A 12,875-nucleotide genomic window follows, 5' to 3' on the forward strand; every position below is an offset into this window, starting at 1 on the left:
ATTTTTTTAGTAATAATTCCAGAAATCGGTGCAGCCGTTGGTACCCGTTATTAATTGATGAACATGAGTACACGTGGCTAGCCTTCGTTCTTCCACGTCATTTAAATTATGCCTCGTAATACTCTACTTTTGTTTTTTTAATTTAATTTTCTTTTTTAAATAATAATAAAGGAAATAAACTATTAACCTAAAACTAATTAAAATATACTATTTTTTAAGATAAATAGAACATAAAAAAAGGAAGCCCTAAATCCTAAAACGTGAAATCCCTAATTCCCAGCCCTCCTGACCGTACCCGGAGAAGAACTACCCATCCCGACGATTTCTCCCTCAGGTGATAGCTAATCCAGACTGACGTCGAAAGAGACAGAGGAGCAATGAACCCAAGCTATACCAACAGACCCAACCCAGACTGATGAACCTAACCAGAGGAGACAGAGGAAACGAAGGAGACGGTGGACCCGAAATGGAAGCCCGACGAATCATCGCCCGTGTATGGTATGTATTGGTATTTGATTTCTTGTTCAAATCAGATCTAGAAATAGGTTTGAACATTTGGTCAAGGGATGTTCAAAATTTTGGGGAATTTGCTTGATTGAATGGTTCGAAATTCTTCACTGCTATTTTTTTTTTCATTTCCATTATTGTTCGAACATTATGTTTGCATTGAGAATGAGTCTGATTTGGGACTACCCCTGTACTACTTGGAACCTTATGTTTGTGCAGGTGAGGTAGTGAGTATTTCACTGTCAAGTTTCACCATGGAGACATGTGGTTATTTCCCTTTTGCAATAGAAACTACCAGGGTGGTGAATTCTCATACTGGGACAAGAATGACGTTGACTGATTTTGTAGAATGATTTTGGAAGATATTGGACTAATGGAGGGGTACAAACTGCCATTTGTGTTTTATTACAAACCACCAGGAAAGATTCTGAATCAGGGGAAGGTGATCATTGAGGATAAGGAGACTATTGAAATAGTTTAGGAGATGATGAAGCTAAAAATTTGGGAAATAGATGTGTACTTGGTCAAATTGAATGCAACCTGGCCATATTAAACCTACTTGCACAGACTCTACTGTTAATGAGGTATGTCACATATTTAATTGTTTGTAATATTTCAATAAACACTTCAATATAACTGGTAAATGTCTAACTAAAAGCATTTATGTGAATGCAACCCCGTTAAAAAGAGAGGTCGTCCACCACAGGCCAATCCAACTCAAGAAACTATCAAAAGGAAGGAGCAATTGAGAAAGTCGATAACTAAACATCCTAACACAAGTTCTAGACCCACAACTAGGCTAGCTGCAAGAGAAAGGGGTAGTAGGTGGAAGATGCAATGGATCCTTTGAAGATGATGATGTCTTTTGTTCTTCTTTTATTTTGGGACATTTACTTATTTAGAAAACTATTGAGTATTAGTCAAATGCAGTTGCAGAATGTCAATTACATAGTTCATGAGGTCTTTTTTTTTAAACGTCTAACTCTTGGATACATTGGTATATGTCTAACTATAGATGGTGTATATCAGGAGCTTTTGGGTCATGTCTTTACATGTAAATGGTGTATAATCATTGTACATCTGTTGAATAGTTTGGACATGTTTATTGAACATGCCATTTTAATGAATAGGTTATTTATACTAGTCATGTGTACAAGTTATTGCTGCTTTTATTTTTCCTTAAATGATAATGTTATACAGATTATTGGAAGCAATTTGATACACAAAAAAAGTCTAAAAACCATGAGTTAGATTATCTTTCAAATACAATAAAAATTCAATTTCCAAATACAATAAAACCATGAGTAAAATTCTTTTCATCACCCAAATTAAGACAACCAAAGAACCAACAAAGAAGAATTTATTCTTCCATTTATTCTTTGATTTTTGTACATGTGCTCCACCTACATAACTGTTATATTATTTCATATAAAATAATGTTAGATTAAATAATGTGACAAATGTGATTTGTTACACCTTGTAACATATTATTGAGAGTTACAAAATTGGACATATGTGTGTGTCCAAATGTAACATATTTTGGAGTTACAAATTTGTAATTCCAAAATATTACCCAATAATGTATAGATTGAGAATTACACATTTGTGTTTAAATTTCATAGAGTCATTATGTGATATGGTTGTTGAAAACATGTTCTTAACTCTTATTAGGTGTATGGAGGTTACAAAATCGTGTGGGTAGAGATTGAGACATTTTTTGAAAAACTAAAATTTGGAGGCTGAAATAGCCTGGTGACCGCGGCCACAAGCTTCCCAGGCCGCGACCTGGGAGTCAAAAACCAGCAGCCGCGATCAGGCATGTCCCAGGGTGTGGGCTGGGGTGCTTGCAGCCAATTCCAATTTTCAATTTTCTCCAAATTGAACAGTTTTAACATCCCAAGTAACTCCCAAATATTCATTTGAATTCCATAAACACCCAATTAAACATTGGTAATAGCCATGGGGTTGATGAAATTTGAAATTCAAAGGGTGTCTCAAAACTCTATAAATAGGAGCCTAATACTCACTTGTAAGACACATCATTTTCTATCCACAAAGTACTTGGCTAGAAAATACACCATAGAGGCTTGATATTCTAGAGAGTTATTTCCTTGTGAGTTCCCTTAGTGCTTAGAGAAAAGGGGAAATAAACTTTTGGACAAAGGTCTTGAACCCATCACGCTAACATCCATAAACATATCATATTCATACAAGCCAGCATATCATCACATTATGACATTCATAATTCATAACAATTCATTCATACAACAGTCTTACCATTCATAGCATAAAATCATAGAATCTATCTAGCTTCCTTACCTCAGGTCCGAGCTAAGAAATTTCACAACCTCTCAACGAGCCTATACCATAACCAAAACAACATTTCTTAGGTTCATAAAATTACTATTTTGCCCTTCCATACAACTCATGTGTGCATGGGCCATGCACACATAATAATAGTTACACACATGCAATTATTCTTAACTACACATAAAGTCATAAAAGAATAATACTCATTTTACCTATTTTACATGCATGATTTTTCTATAAAAACCACATAGTTGAATAATGAACATAATTTTGGACGTAAAAGTGGATTTGCATGTAACATGCGTACGTGGGAGCATTGCGTAATTGAGACGTTAAAAACGATAATTCTACATTTCCTACTTTTATCGTTTTAAAATTAATAGACATATAACATGCTTTATTTTTCTTAAAATTTCTAGGTTGATTAAATTTCTCAAAACATCATTTTATTTTATAAAATAATTTGACTTAGCTTAATCTCAAATTACAAAGAATTAACAAAAAGCTTGGAATTAATTAAAATACCTATGTTTAATATGTTTCTTTAGAAAAATAAATTTTAACATTGGTTAATTGTGTTACATAAATGATGTGAGAAAAATATATTTTTAAGTGTGAGAAAAATATATTTTTATTTAAATTATTTAAGACTTAGTTTTATGTAACATAAATCCATATGTGACAATTAAATAATCATTTTTAACCTTTAAACCAAACTTTCAGCCACTATTTAATTTCTTTAAAAATCACAAATAAATAGAATCTAAATATTTTTCTCAATCAAAATAAAGAAAATCATAACTTATCAAAATATGCATTCATACCATATTAAAATACCATTTTTAATATTACCATAACTTAGATAATAATTTTGTTTCAAAAACTCATCAAATTCATTTTAGTGAAACACACTTCACATTTTTTTACAAAAAATCCAGCAACCATTTTTTTCTTTAAAAATCACCATATTCAATTTAAAACCTCATATTTTTCTAAAAATACAATAAAAATTCTGTAGGTATTTATTTGAGTAAAATATCATTTTATTGGGACTTAAAAGACCCTTTTTTAATTTCATAAAATTAACATAACATCAAGGACATTACTTTTGCATGCAAATCATTTTTTTATCAAACTTTTACCCAATTATTTACAAAAAAAAAAACAAAAAGCTTAATTTCTCATGAAATTCATCTTTTATCTCAATATTTCACATAAAATCATACATGCCCAAAATCTCATCATGCTCTTATTATATACATAATTCTAAGAATATTACTAACATATTCACATGCAATCTTATAAAATCCCATTTTTTTCTATTCCATTGAATCTACACATGAAATCCAACAAAACACTAACAATAACAATAACATACATTAATTTCATGAACACCATATTCACATATGCCTTTATATTAACCTAACATGTCTCTATCATTATTTTCATGCATCTTATAATTTATTCATTCACAAAATCACATGCATCCTATCAAAATTTCATGGATCCAAATATCAAGATTGCCAATTATCATTTTACCCATATTACATAGGTCCTAAAACATGGATCTAATATATTGAAAATCATACAACATCAAACAAAAGATCAAGATAATCCTTAGGTATGCCTAGGCCGAAACCCCTTATTTGCATTCATAATTACCACTAATCATAATACATAGAAAATCAACATCAAAACCCTTTTATACATCAAACCATAATACCCTTTGTTGACCCAAGATTTGGCCAACTGACACGGAGTCAAAACGTGATTGATATGGACGAATGTATAGAGAAGAACACAATGACAAAAGTAAATAAAACACGGTAATTTATAGTGGTTCGGCCCCAGGATCTGGTAATGACCTACGTCCACTTAGAATAATATTGATATAAGATCAGAATGGTGATCAAAGAACCAGGGTTCAATGAGTTTCACACTCTTCTCAAGAACAATACAGATTTACTTGGAGAATTACTATTGCTTCCTATGATTCCAAAGTACCCAGAAAAAGATCCCCTCCCTTGAGCTATCTCCTCTTATTTATAGGCTCAAGGAGGGTTACAAGAGATTGTTACAGGTATTCTTCCCTGAATAATCGGGTATCCAGAAAATTGTATGAGATAAATTCGGGATTCATAAAGATCTTCCCATAAATGTTGCCTTGTATGCGGAACTACCGACCAGACTGGTCGCAGGTAAGACAGGCTTGCCCTGCTTCTACTGTGTCTCCTGGTCGATACTCTAGCAGACGCTTCCAGGTATCAGCCACGTGTCAAGAGATTATTTTCCACGTCACCAATGCTAATTTATTGGATAACATTTGCCCCCCAAAGTTTATTTACTACGAACAGTAAATAAACTTTGAACGAACGACTCTTCGGTAACTCCTCCTGACGTGTCAGAACCCTTCGTGTGTTCTTGAAAAAAGCAACCCACTTCTGTCTAATCGTGTCTTTTCAGTTCTCCAGAAACGATTTTGACGGCCATCACGTTTCCCCATACTTTGAAAAAGGAAAACTAATGATCACACTTTTTTAATATTAGAGACAAACTTATATAAGGCCGTCGGAGCCTTTTCTTTCTTTTTACGCACGCCATTATCTTTGCAGAAAACCCTAAAAACCAAAGCTTTCATCATCTCCGGAGACCGTTTTCCTGCACTTCCAAGACTCAGACCGCGGACTCTTTAATCTCCGAAGACCTTTCTTCCACCTTCACGATCACTTTTCTTGGTGAGTTTTTGAAACCCAATGCTTCTAATTTATCGTGATGCATGCTTTTGGTGGTATACTGTTTAAGTCTTTCTGTTTCTGGTTTAAAATGCTTGTAGGCAGAATGTTTTGTAGGCGTAGTAGAGTTACGAGTTAGTTTAAAAACCCAGGATCATGCTTTTTAGGACGTAAAACCGAAGTAACATTTCGATTTTTAAGCCAGTTGAAAAATAAATTTTTCCCGCCGTAAGGGGAGTTGAAAAAGCTTTTATAGAAGAACTTTTTACTTTCACCCTTTGATCCACTTTTCAAACTGTTCGTGTAGAAAAACTAGCTTTTTGATAGAATGCTGTTGTATAAAAGCCTAACTTTTATACTCGAACATCGTTATTCTAAAAAAGCCTTTTAGAGTTCTATTTCCTCACCTCCCCATTCTTCTGTTTGCAGACTTTAATGCCAGATTTGTGGGGAGGTGAAAGACCCATCGATGACGACCTTCTTGCCCAGCTGCTCGAGGGGGAAGAACAACCAGCTGTTCGTGTCCACGAGATTCCTTTCTCGCGACCCTCTTCCAGACCACATCCTTCCTCTCCAATGGCTCGTTCCAAGTCTTCTGGCAAGAAAAGGCCGGAGTCTGAAAGCAACACCACTCCTCCTGCCCAGCCTGATTCGCAGGCCAGGGCTCCCTCGACCAGCGGTCGAGAAAATCTTGTTCCTGACCCTAATATCCAAACTAGGGCTCGTCCTCGTCATCGGAATCCGCCTGATGTCGAGTGGTATACTCCCCCAGCCAGTTCGGTGACCCTTCGAATGGTTGCCAACTGCTTCAGGAAATTCCCCCTTACGGGGGTAACCATTATACGTCCCACCGCGGACCAGAGGGCGAACAGCGCTTGGTCCCGGTATCACATTGAGGCGGGAGCTTATCTCCCTCTTCATCCCTTCTTTGTGGGGGTGGCCAATTATTTCGGCGTCGCTCCCTTCCAAATAACCCCAAACGGATATAGAATGCTGGCCGCACTCTATGTCCTGTACAAAATTAACAAATGGCCAGAACCTTCACCTCACGAGGTCAACTATCTTTTTGACCTCAAGTCCAACCCACAGCACAATGGGATGGGGTTTTTCCACTTCTGCCACCAGGAGACCGGCCAGACGTTCTTGAGTGGTACTACCCATATATCAAACGTGGGGCACTACAACAAGGAGTACTTCTTTACTCCGGACATAACCAGTGACAACTTGGCCTTCGCGAGAGGAGGTATAAACTTGTCTTCGTCTGGTCGATACTTTAACATAGAGTGTTTCCTTTCATTTTTTCTCAAACTTAATCTGTTTTTCAGGCCCTTGGTTACGTCCGACCCCAACACCAAACATGGTGTCGAGGTCTAACACTCTGGCCAGGATGTCTGATGAAGCAAAATGTGTCAAGACCCTGACACTTGAAAAGAACTTGAGGTCGTCTGGCCTCCTGGCTCCTCGCCATGAAAATAGAGGGCCCGTGGTGGATGAAGCCACTGCCGAGGGGGTTCCCGAGCAGCAACCTCCTGTGCCTCCTCCTAGGAGGAGGCCAACAGGAGTTACGATCAGGGAACCCACGGGTAGCCCTTCCGCAGAAAGGCCTTCTGCTCCCCAAGGCAAGGGGAAAGAAAAGGCCAAAGAACCCATTGTTGACTTGGGAGAATCTTCCGATGATAATGGTAAAGTTATTTCGCTTTTAAATGGTTTGCCGATTCCCTGTCACTTGTTTGACGGGGATGGTAACTTTACATATGCTCCAAACTTAGGGTCAGACTTCTTCATGCCAGATAATGAGTATATGACTAATAGAGTCAATAGTGTAGCGACCAGTAGTTGTAGCTCGGGTATTTACTTTGTTACCTCCTTTCAATTGTCTAACTTACTCTCACCTGCCTCCTTTTTATAAACTTGCTATGTTTATCTTCATGCAGATATGTCAACTCCCAACATTTTTGACATGTACCAGGCCGAGGAGGAAGAGGAAGTTCCTCAACTCCAACGGAAGCCTAAGAAGAGAACTGGTGAATCCAGTCAAGGCCCTCCAGCCAAGAAGGGTCGATCAGAAGATCCTCCTCAGGGTACGCCTACTGGGCAAAGTCCTGCGCCAACTGGGCGAACTCCTACTCCTCCTCCAGCTTCTTCTGAACAGCAAACTACTCCTGTTCGGCCGAATCCTCCAGCTGCGCCTGCCAGGGAGCATCTTTCTCGTGAAGAGGCTCATGGGGCCAGACTCATGAGCCGTGCCATTCGATCTGCCAGGGACCGCCTCGATCGCATTGGAAAAGGCAAGCGTGTTAGGGTCGCAATGGTTCAAGCTGAAGAGCTGCCAGTCGACCAGATCATGAACAGGGCTTTGAACGAAATCTCCAGCGTAAGTGTTTCTTTATTCTTCGAGTCTTTAGTTTTTTAGTCCTTGTGATAAGTTCTAACTCCTTTTTCTTCGTGCACAGGCCTTACTTTCTACCATTGCTGCTCGTACCCGAGCCCAGGCTTACATCGAGCAGGCCGAGGCAAAATCCATCGAGAGGTATCAGGTGAAGGCGACCGAGGAGCTTTCGGCTGCTGAGGCCAAGCATGCTAAGGAGTTGGAGGCAGTGATCCGAGAGAGGGATGCAACGGTGACTAAGCTGTCCGAGGCTAAAGCTGCGAAGGAAGCAGCAGTCAAGTTGAGGCAAGAGTACCGGGAGTTCAACAAAACCCATCTCCGCGAAATCAAGCATCTGGGGGAGGTGCTCAAGACCAAGGATGAGGCTATTCTCTCCCTCGAGGGCAAAGTGAAGCAGTTAGAGCTTGAAAACTCCAAGAATCTGGAAAAGTATAAGAGGACAACACTCCGATGTTTCTACAATTTCTGGAAACACAATCAGGGTGCTGACTTTAGCTACCTTTCAGAGGAAGTCAGAACTGCGTAGCTGGCCCGATGTGCTGCCCAACTGGCCGAAGAAGAGGCAAGAGCCGCGACCCCTGCCACTCCAAGCATCGCTGGTTTGGAAGAAGAAGATGTTGTTGAGGACGTGACTAACCAGGATGCTGCCCAGGATCCTCCAGCCCCGAGTGCCTCTTGAATTCTTCTCATTTGTTTTTTCTTCTTTTTTGGATATACGACCCAAGGATCGTGATGTAAAGACAGTAGTTTCTTTTTTAAATTTTGCTGCACGGGTAGCAAATCTTTTTACTTGAACAGTTACACCCAAGCTGCGATGCTTGCGGTGTAAAAGCTTAAATCTTGATGCTATAATATTTATAACATTTGTCCGTATGACCGAACTTAGCATAGTACTTTGCCATGATTTAACAAACACAAATTTTGAAAAATACTCTAAGTACTGTCGCATGCTTTCACTTATTTTGTTCATGTGTTTACATACCTTGAGAAGTATGCTTTGCTATCGATGTGCCTTATATGCCCCCCAAGTGATCGAGGAGCTTTAGGTCCTTGGTCACTTGCCTTGACCATAACATGCTCGAACATTCCTGTTCGTAGTAAAACTGATACTTGTAATACAGCAAAACAACACACGTAATGAACAAATACTTGTAAATATAAATTCACAAAGGTTGGCAAGAATGACTGGCTGAGTACAGTCCCTTATAATCTCGTATTAAAAATGGACTAAACATGTCTTTACGAGTGATTCTGAAATAGAATCTTACATATACGAGCAGTTAGCCATACAACGTGGCTAACTCTCTTTGCAAAACTTGTAAAAATTAAAAAGAGAACAAGCTAGTCCTTTAAGAAGGGTTGTTCATTGATAATACTTGCGCAGGTGTTCTCCATTCCAATAGCGCGGAACGAGATCTCCGTTTAAGCGTGCAAGTTTGTAGGTGCCTGGGTGAAGGACTTCTTCAATCTGGTAAGGTCCTTCCCAGTTAGGTCTGAGCACTCCAGCAGTGGGGTCGCGGGTATTTAAGAAAACTCGTCGTAGCACCAAATCTCCGACGTTGAATTTTCTTTCTTTAACTTTGGAGTTAAAGTACCGGGCGACTTTTTGCTGGTAAGCAGCAACTCGGAGTTGAGATTTTTCTCGCATCTCGTCGATCGAGTCTAGGGACTTCATCATCAGCTGGCTGTTCACGTCCTGGTCATAAGTCAAACGCCGATGTGAGGGGGGATCTAACTCGACAGGTAACATTGCCTCATATCCGTAGGCTAGGTAAAATGGGGTATGCCCTGTTGCTGTTCGGTGGGATGTTCTATACGACCAGAGGACTTCAGGCAGTTGTTCTAGCCACGCTCCTTTGGCTTCTTCAAGTCTTTTCTTCAGGGTGTCCTTAAGAGTTTTGTTGACGACTTCGACTTGCCCATTCGCTTGGGGATGTGCGACTGAAGAAAAACTTTTAATGACTCCATGCCTTTCGCAGAAATCGGTGAATAAATCACTGTCAAATTGGGTCCCGTTGTCTGAAACTATCTTCCTGGGCAATCCATATCGGCATACAATGTTCTTGATGATGAAGTCAAGAACTTTTTTGGTCGTGATGGTTGCGAGTGGTTCAGCTTCGGCCCATTTTGTGAAGTAATCGACTGCCACAACTGCGTACTTTACTCCTCCTTTCCCTGTTGGCAGGGATCCAATCAAATCTATCCCCCATACTGGGAAGGGCCATGGGCTCTGCATCTGTTTTAGTTCATTCAGAGCTGCTCGTGGGATCTTGGAGAACCTCTGACATTTGTCGCATCTTCGTACATACTCCATTGAATCTTCGTTCATTGTTGGCCAGAAGTAACCTTGTCTTAGAACCTTTTTTGCCAAACTCTGCCCCCCAGCATGATCTCCGCAGAAGCCTTCATGCACCTCCCTCATGAGTTCCTTAGCTTTTTCTGGTGTAACGCACCTGAGCAGTGGCATTGAATATCCTCTTCGATACATAACACCATCGACCAGTATGTACCTAGCGGCTCACCTTTGCAGAGTCCTGGCTTTGTTTCTATCTGTTGGTAGTGCACCATTTGCCAGATACTCCAAGTAAGGCGCCATCCATGTATCTTCCATTCGAATTTCCATACTGGACTCAGTTTCTTGTATACTTGGCTTGCCTAATCTTTCCACTGGCACAATGTTCAAAGTGTCAGCGTCCTTCGCGCTCGCGAGTTTAGCTAAGGCGTCTGCATTCGAATTTTGGTCTCGCGGGATTTGCTGGAGGGTGTACTTTGTAAACTGGGCTAGCAAATCCTTCGTTTTATTCAGGTAGGCCATCATCTTTAATCCTCGTGCTTGATATTCTCCTAGGACTTGATTTACGACTAGCTGAGAGTCACTGTAAATATCAAGCGTCTTTATGCTCATATCTTTGGCCATTCTCAATCCAGCTAGGAGCGCTTCGTATTCCGCTTCATTGTTTGATGCTGCAAAGTCGAACCTGATTGCGCAGTGAAATCGATGCCCCTCCAGCGTTATCAATATCACTCCTGCTCCAGCGTGGGATTCGTTGGATGAACCGTCCGTGAATAGCTTCCACGAAGGAGTTTTGTCTTGAGGCATGGGCGCTTCAGGCTGTTCGCTTTGCTCACTGCCTGGGAGTTCGGTGAACTCTGCGACAAGATCGGCCAAAACTTGTCCTTTGATTGCTGCCCGCGATGAATAAGTTACATCGAACTGCCCTAGTTCAACTGCCCATTTTAACAACCTTCCAGCCGCCTCAGGATTTTGGAGGACTTGCCGAAGGGGCTGGTCGGTTAGAACTGTGATAGGATGGGCTTGGAAGTAAGGACGCAACTTCCTGGAGGCTAGAATTAAGCAATATGCTAATCTTTCGATTGGCAGATATCTTAATTCCGCACCGATCAACCTTTTGCTGACATAATAGACTGCTTTCTGTACGCCTTCTTCCTCCCGTACTAGTACCGCACTAGCAGCAACTTCAGTAATTGCCAGATAAATATACAAAGTTTCTCCTTCGATTGGTTTTGATAAGATGGGAGGTTGCGCCATATGAGTTTTTAAGGCCTGGAATGCTTGTTCGCAGTCTCCCGTCCATTCAAACTTCTTATTCCCCCTGAGTAGATTGAAGAATGGGACACACTTGTCAGTTGATTTCGAGATAAATCTACTCAGGGTCGCGATCCTCCCAGTTAAACTTTGTACATCCTTAATCCTCTCTGGCGACTTCATGTCGATCAGGGCTCTTATCTTGTCGGGGTTGGCCTCGATTCCTCTTGAGTTTACTATAAAACCCAAAAACTTCCCTGATCCGATTCCAAAGGAACACTTGAGGGGATTCAACTTCATTCGGTACTTGCTTAGCACATTGAATCATTCTTGTAGATCCCTCACATGTCCTTCTGCCTTCTTAGACTTTACCAGCATGTCATCCACATATACCTCCATGTTTTGTAGAGTCCAAGAACTTTACTTAGCTAATTGTTAGTAGTATTATAGTATGTTTAGTATTATCTTTGTAACTGTGGATTTTTGGTTCAGACCGGGAATTATTTGGACACTCGTAGTAGTACTTATAGATTTTCTAAGTTTAACCTATAGTTTAAGAATATTAAGTATAACATAAGGTTTGATTAATGTGACTGATATTAAGGATTATATTTATTATATTATAAGGTTTAGACATCAACCAATAGGATTTTAAGCACATGTTATGAATGGTAATTAAGGATTAAGTATTTTGGAGGATTAAATTAAATAAGGGTAAAGTTTGAATATTATAGGGTCAGTCAGCAGCTTTGAATACGTTGAGGGCTTAGTCAAGGCTGTTTACTCCATTCAAACTTAGCTAAAAATGTGTAATTTCGTGTTTAATTATTCAGCGTGTGCCGATATATCGCAGCACGTAAATACAGAAAACACGAAACGATGCACGGTCGCCTCGGGCATACTGGCCCAGGCGATATATCGCCTACAGGGGGCGATATATCGCCTCCTCCAGTATGTTTTCAAACGTTTTTGAATTCATTTCCTTTCAGCCATTCAAACTCCTTCAACAGTCCAGCATCTTTTGAACGAGTCTTCAGCCTCTGCTGAACGATTATTCAAATGATTTTCACCTAAAAAGCCATTATTTTTATTCAAGTAAAATCAAGATATTTTCATTCCCAAACTCTATAAATAGGACCTAGTACCCAGCCATTATTCACCATTTGCTCTAAGTTCAGAAGCTGCTAGTGTTAAGTGAGTGTGTGAGTGTAAACACCTGGTTTGGGAAAACTATAAGCTTAAACATCATAAGCTTATCAAACACTTTGGGAAGTGAGTTCTATAGTATTTCGGTGGAGGTATAGATTGGTCTTTCAAGTCTTTGAGGTAACCAAAACTCTAGTTCCTTTCTGTATTATGTTATTTTCTTTCTCATAGTCTTCTACTCAAT

General features: G+C 39.8%; 1 long non-coding RNA gene across 1 annotated transcript; it reads left to right on the forward strand.

Moving 5' to 3' along the window:
• The first annotated feature begins 239 nt into the window (after nucleotides 1–239).
• On the forward strand, nucleotides 240–1,650 carry LOC133822758 (uncharacterized). The gene is made up of 3 exons (XR_009888026.1): nucleotides 240–498; nucleotides 727–1,091; nucleotides 1,196–1,650. It is a non-coding gene; the product is annotated as an uncharacterized LOC133822758 (long non-coding RNA).
• The last annotated feature ends 11,225 nt before the right edge of the window (nucleotides 1,651–12,875 follow it).

Source organism: Humulus lupulus, chromosome 3 (assembly GCF_963169125.1).
Source record: "Humulus lupulus chromosome 3, drHumLupu1.1, whole genome shotgun sequence".
Taxonomy (NCBI): Eukaryota; Viridiplantae; Streptophyta; class Magnoliopsida; order Rosales; family Cannabaceae; genus Humulus; species Humulus lupulus.